This window comes from Papaver somniferum, chromosome 3, assembly GCF_003573695.1.
Source record: "Papaver somniferum cultivar HN1 chromosome 3, ASM357369v1, whole genome shotgun sequence".
NCBI classification, from domain to species: domain Eukaryota; kingdom Viridiplantae; phylum Streptophyta; class Magnoliopsida; order Ranunculales; family Papaveraceae; genus Papaver; species Papaver somniferum.
Window position 1 is genome coordinate 142,122,066 of NC_039360.1, and position 7,773 is coordinate 142,129,838.

Sequence of the window (7,773 nt, forward strand, 5' to 3'; positions counted from 1 at the left end):
TTTATCACATCATTGATTCATTTGCCTAAAGGTTGGACGTTCACAACCCATAATGTCAAGGGTGTTATCCTTAACATATGATCTAGGTTTAATGACTTCTTTTGACACCCAAACAAGAATATCATGAGTTTTTCATTCCTTATACGAAAACGATATCTCCTTTTCAAGTGACCTTTGTTTCCGCAATGATGACAAATATAAGGAACGTTCTTACCCGGTTTCATATGTGCTGGTTTTGGAGGTTGATATACTTTTTTGTTTGGAATCCTAATTGCCGGTGAAGGTATTTCACCTTTGCCATCAGTAAAAACCTTTTATTCAGAAGAATCACTAGCCTTGACAAATTTTACCTCTTTGCTAATACTTGGAGCATCTATTCCTTATAGCCCAATCCTCGTGTATCACATTTATTTTTACTTTCTCCTAGCATTGGTGGTTAATTTGCTTGAACTAGTATTGAACTTTTTCAAGTCATCTTCCGACACCTTGATTTTATCAAGAGCAGCAGTTAAATCAGCCTCAAGGCGTTTTTCTCGAACGAGATGAGCGCTTTCTTTATCATCAAAACTTGTTTTCTGGGAGTTAATCCTTGATTCAGTTGTTGCAAGTTTTTATTCCAACTTAAAGAAATCTCTACGAAGATTATCACATTCAAGTGATTTTTTACTTAGGTCACTCTCACGATCTTTGAGGATCGAACCGTTACTGGAATTCCATATATAAAGACCTTGATAAATTCTTCTTAATTTCTTATTTTTACGACAGAGATTAGTCAGAAAAGTGTGACATGAGAAGTTGTCATCTTTTTCTTTTAAAACAAATCCAATAGCTTAACATACTCTGTGACTTCCTCATCAACATCTCTATCAATATATGAGTCACCTTCGTCAGAAAGTTCACCCAACTGTTCTTCTAGGCGTGTTTCTCAATTATCAACAGTTTCTACATCAAGAGAATTTTTAGATATTGATTTAGATGTGATAGTTCTCTCAGGTGAATCCAAGCTTTGAAAATTGTCTGGTAATTTCTGAACTCGTACGTTATTAGAGATAGACTCGTCCATAATAATTAGATTGCTACAAACACAGATTTATGAGGTCTTAGCGTGTTTGGCTTCTCTGATACCAATTGAAAACGCGAGGTTATAATAACCACACCCAATATTTCGTTCGGAAATCTGTACGGACTAAACTCCAATATAATTCCTAGAGCACTAACTAAAAGTGAGACTCAATCAAGATAGATATCAAAGAGATTTATCTCTTTCTCAATACAATCAGCAAATCGAACAGATAGAAATCGGTGAGCCCGATTAATATGAGAATAACTAGGACGGTACCAAAGATCAATGCCCAAGTGCCAATCAAGTTCTATCCAACAAACAAGGTCGGATTTATCAACTGTGATTTAACTACGCACAACATGTGATATTTCAACTATATCAACAAATATAATGCGAAAAAGAAATAACACAGACACCAGAAATTTTGTTAACGAGGAAACCGCAAATGCAGAAAAATCCCAGGACCTAGTCCAGCTTTGAACACCACACTGTATTAAGTCGCTACACACTCCTACTACAACTTAACTTCACACTGGAATGTAGTTGAGTCCTAACCAAGACTCACACCGATTAAGGTACAGACATGTTCCTTACGCCTCTTGAATCCCAACAAGATTCTGCGCACGTGATTCCCTTAGATGATCTCACCCACAACTAATAGTTGATACGACCCAAAGTCGAATACTTATAAAAAAATCTGTCTACCACATATATGTATATTTTGGTTTTGTTTCCGTCTTTCGATAAATCGAGGTGAACAAGAAACTAAACTAATAATCCGGTGTTATACTCCCGAAGAGCATCCTAGAAATATTAGTCACCTCACAATAACTTAACTGATTAACAAAAGAAGTTATTGCGGAATCACAAGAGTTTGAGACGGAGAACTGTTGTGATTACTTTTTATATCTTACATATCGGAGATGATTCTCGAGTAAATCTTAGAGAAGATAAAACTCAATATGATAGAACAAGTAAGATCAGAATACACAACTACAGAGAAAATAGTTGGATCTGGCTTCACGAATCACAAGTGAAGTCTTCAAGTGGTTAACCTAATAATGGTTTTGGAAAACCTAGGTTAAAGGAGAATCGACTCTAGTTTGCAACGAGGACACACGAGCATGTCGGGATTAGGTTTCCCAGATGCTAGAGTTCTCCCTTTTATAGTATTTCAAATTAGGGTTGCTTACAATCAAAGTTAAGAAAGCTTTGTAACAAAGCAATTGATATTCACAGTTAGATGAACTCCTGATTTAAGATTCAATCTAAGTCTGCTTATAAACTAACAATCAACCTCTACTGTTAGATGATATTAGCTTGATACACACAAAAGAAATATACCTATATTTAGATATGGATGAACCGTACCCAAACGTGTATATCTTGTTGGCTCAATAATAGTAAACCGAAGTTACCCACATTAACACTAATAACTTAGCCATATTCATATAACACTTCTAGATCAAATATGGTGATTAATCAATCATGATAGATAATCAAATAAATCTAAATATGTTTCAAGAGAGTTGTTCAAATATTCATCATCTCATAAAATATATATGAACCATTTGAAACAAAATCGGTTTTGTTTGTAATGGTACAAAGTACTTATACAAGAACCAATTCATAAACATAATGCCACGGTTTGTAAAACTAGTTCACATACCTTATTCCATTAAAGTCCTAGGGACATTAGTTCGAAAACGAACCTGAGTTCATGAGTATGTATTTCATACTTTCCGATTTTAGAACCTAACCACTGTGTTCGCAAACAGAGTACCCGAACAACAGTTCCGGACTTTGTCTTTTTCCAGCCGGTCGCAAACAAGGTACGCGAACAACAATTCCAGAATTGGCCTTGTCTAGCCGTTCGCAAATAGGATACGCGAACAACAACTTCAGACCTTTTCATAAGTGAAAAAACGGGGGTCTAACATCCTCACCCAGTATTTCGCTTAGCAATCTGTATGGACAAACTCCAATATACTTTCAAGAGAATAAAATAGGAATTTTCGAGCCCGATTGAATATAAGAAATAACTTGGCGGTATAAAAAACCAATATCCAAGTGTCAATCAATTTAATCAGCAACCAAAGGTTGGATTTACAATTGATTGAACTTAATCACAACCTGTGATATTTCAATTATATAAACAAATATAATGCGGAAAATAAATAACACAAACACCAGAAGTTTTGTTAACGAGGAAACCGCAAATGCAGAAAAACCTCGAGACGTAGTCCAGATTTGAACACTACACTGTATTAAGCCGCTACAGACACTAGCCTACTCCAAGTAAACTTTGGACTGGAATGTAGTTGAGCCCTAACCAATCTCACACTGATCAAGGTACAGTTGCGCTCCTTACGTCTTTGAATCCCAGCAGGATTCTACGCACTTGATTCCCTTAGCTGATCTCACCCACAACTAAGATTCGCTATGACCCAAAGTCGAAGACTTGATAAACCAATTTGTCTCACACATAAAAGTCTATTGTATATATAAATATGTCTCCCATAGATAAACCTATGAGTTTTGTTCCGTCTTTTGATAAATCAAGGTGAACAAGAACCAATTGATATACTGGACTTATATTTTCGAAGAACAACCTAGAAATATCAATCACCATACAATAATCTTAATCGTATGGTAGCGAAACAAGATATTATGGAATCACAAACGATGAGACGAAGATGTTTGTGACTAATTTTTATCTTTCCTATCGGAGATTAAATCTCGAGCAAATCCTAGAGAAGATAGTACTCAATCACGATAGAAAACAGCAAGATCAGAACACGAAACTACAGAGAAAATAGTTGGGTCTGGCTTCACAATCCCAATGAAGTCTTTAAGTCGTTAACCTACAGGATTTTGGAAAAAACCTAAGATTAAAGGAGAATCGACTCTAGTCGCAACTAACATCACACATGAGGTGTGGGGAAGGTTTCTTAGTTTCTAGAGTTCTCCTTTATATAGTTTACAAATCAGGGTTTGCAATCAATGTTACCTTTGTAACAAAGCATTCAATATTCACCGTTAGATGAACACCTGGTTAGACTCAATCTAATATCATTCAATCGTTAGATCGATCTTAGCTTGTTACACACAAATTAAAAGTGACTTCATTTAGATATGAGTATCCGTACCTAAACGTGTGCACCTTTTTGGCTCAACAATAGTTTACCGAAGTTAGCCATATGAATACTTATCAACCATATTCATCTTAACCATAACTAGTTCAAACGACTCAAATGAAACTAGTTCTAGAGTTGTTCAATTGTTTATATTCGCATAGAAGTATACAAGACACAATTGAAGCAAAATCAGTTTTGATTCACATGAATCAATTCATGAACAATATAGCCACGGTTTGCAAAAAAATGCATTCCTTATTATATAAATGTATTGGTTCATGAACAAACCGATTTTAGAACATAACCTACTCAAGTATGCGAACGGGTACGCATAATTAAGTGGCTGGTCAAAGTTTGGGTTCACCAGTGTTCGAACGGATACGCGTACCTTCTAAACTCAGCATAAATTCCCGGAACTGAACCTCACACTAGTACGCGTTCAGGTATGCGTACAAGGTTCCCGGACTTTCACTAAACCAACCAGTACGCATACGGGTATGCATACTATGGTTCCTGGACTTGGATTACATATATGCAAGTACGCATACTACGCAATATCTAATCATGGTTAAGTGTTTTAAACTCCATTTCAATAATTGAAATATTCTCGGAAGACGACAATAGCTGTCTCACACAAACTATTAGCTTCAAAGCAATTTTCAAGTGATCGAATGATCAATACGAAACATTCTGAGTCTACATCAAATGACTGTCTCATACAAATCATGTAAGATGTTACCAGGTGATTTTCACATGATCATCTTTTGACTTTCGCCAAGAATATAAGATGAACTTGGTTAAAGCGAAAGCTTACCTTTTAGAGTACTGCTCAGTCGAACTCGCAAGTGTTGTTATCTCAGGCTTGTTTGTCAAGTTTAGTTGCCAAAACTATAAGTCTTGATTTCTAGTCTAATTATAGCTAAGTATCATACTAGGATAGTAAGTGTAGTTGAGCTCTAGACTCCACGGTGTTCATCATATGAAGACGAAGAACTACTCAAGGAACTTGTGGAACTTCATCGACAAAAGGCATGTGAAGACTTGAACTTATCTATCACTCAAAAGTCTATCTTTTCTATCTCCTATTTTGAGATAAAAGTCGTATTGCTATATAGACTTCGATTATACACATTTACTATTTCGAGCCGAGTTTATCTCGCTTATCTATTTCTCGAAATATGTGTTGGTAAGTTTTCTCTTTGGCCAAGTTCATCTTTACGCGTGACGAAAGTCATGTTGATTATTTCAATAACTTGAAAATCACTTTGATGAAAAATAGTTTGTGAATAACAACTATATAACATCCTCTAAGAAAGTTTGAATGATTGAAATGAGAGTTTAGAACATGTAACCATCTTTGGATATAAACATAGTGTGTTCTTAAATTTGTGTAAAAGTCCAAACCGGGAATCCAAAGTATGTATTTCCGTACGCGTACTGGCGGTTGTTGAGTATGATTACCCGTACACATACTGGCGGAAAGTTCATGTCCGTGAATTTCTGCTGGAGTTTGAAAGTGAAAAAAAAACTCAATCTGGTTACTTAAATACGCGTACTTGTTCGCATACTTAGGTAGGTTACTTTCTAAAATCGGCTTGTTCATGAACTAAAGCATTTATATAATAAGGAATGCAATCTTTGCAAACCATGGCTATAATGTTCATGAATCGATTCGAGTGAATCAAAACCGATTTTGATTCGGTTTTGGTTTGTATACTTCTATAAGATCTAAGCAATTTATCAACTCTCTAACTAGTTCATTTGAGTCATTTGAACTAGTTATGGTGAAGATGAATAAGGTTGATATGAAAGTGCTCATATGGCTAACCATTGGTTAAGTATTGTTGAACCAACTAAGTGTACACGTTTAGGTACGGCTACTCAAACCTAAATGAAGTTACATTTCATTTGTGTATAACAAGCTAAGTTCGATCTAATGGCTGAAAGATATTAGCTTGAATCTAATCAGGTTTTCATCTAATGGTGAATAGATGCTTTGTTACCGTGGTAACTTAGATTGCAAACCATGATTTGGATACTATATAAAGGAGAAATCTAGCAACTGGGAAATCTAATCCCCACACCTCATGTGTGATACTAGCTGCATAGCTAGAGTCGATTCTCCTTTAACCTTAGGTTTTTCACGAAACCCTGTAGGTTAACGACTTAAAGACCTCAATGGGATTGTGAATCCAGAGCCAACTATTTTCTCTGTAGCTTTTTGATATGATATTGCTGTTTCTATCGTGATTGAGTATAATCGTAAGATTGGATTGAGATTTATATCTCTGATAGGCAAGATAGAAAAGTAGTCACAAACACCTACGTCTCATCGTTTGTTATTCCACAATATCTTGTTTTGTTAATCGATTAAGATTATTGTGAGGTGATTGATAATTTTAGGTTGTTCTTCGGGAATATAAGTCCGGGTTATCAACTGGTTCCTGTTCACCTTGATTAATCAAAAGACGGAACAAAAAATCGTAGGTATTTATGTGGGAGACAGATTTATCTATACCTATAGACTTTTCTGTGTGAGACAGATTTGTTTATCAAGTCTTCGACTTTGGATCGTAGCAACTCTTAGTTGTGGGTGAGATCAACTAAGGGAATCAAGTGCGTAGTATCCTGCTGGGATCAGAGACGTAAGGAACGCAACTGTACCTTGAATGAGTGTGAGATTGATTGGGGTTCAACTACAGTCCAGACCGAAGTTATTTTGTAGTAGGCTAGTGTCTCTACCGGCTTAATACAGTGTGGTATTCAAATCTGGACTAGGTCCCGGGGTTTTTCTACATTTGCAGTTTCCTCGTTAACAAAACTTCTGGTGTCTGTGTTATTTCTTTTCCGATTTATATTTTGTTATATAATTGAGTTGTGCGTTGAATCGATCAATTGGTAAATCCAACCTTTGGTTGTTGATTGATCCTTGAACATTGGTCTTTGGTACCTGTTTATGGGTGAAAACTGTTTCTACTTGTTTTGGTAAATTTGGGTGTGTGTGGATGAGAAACAAATCTAAACCCTAAACAAATGCACTGCACGGGAATGTTTTTGATTCGAGAGATCAATCTATACAATTCTGGCCTAAACCAAGAAATGGCCGTTCCAGACTTGCTTCGGTCACAAAGTGAAGGAGATGGGGTTGATCTTAGGGAGGGAAGCGAATAAGGTGTTGAGATTGTGAAGGTGTTGGTTGTTTATGACTTGTATCAGAATGTTGAACTGGCTTGCACACTGTAAGCTATCAGTTCTGGGTGTTTTCTGGATATTGTAACAACACTTGTTTTTTTTGTGTTGTTTGGAAATAGGTGAAGGACCTATTTATAAAAGTCATTGAGCGCAATCCTCATCTCGTAGGAAGTTGAGTGATGGAGTAGTGGGGTCGTGTATGGATAGTGATTGTCACACGATCACATCTTTGCCCACTTCCCTCATCACTGTTAACCGTCCACCTTTTCCCGACACGTTCTCGTAATGGCGTGTTGCACGCTGCACGCTGTAAACCGCCATACCAATACCCCAGTAAGTATCCCCCAGTTTGTGACATGTTTGATGTCTCGAATGAGTGGG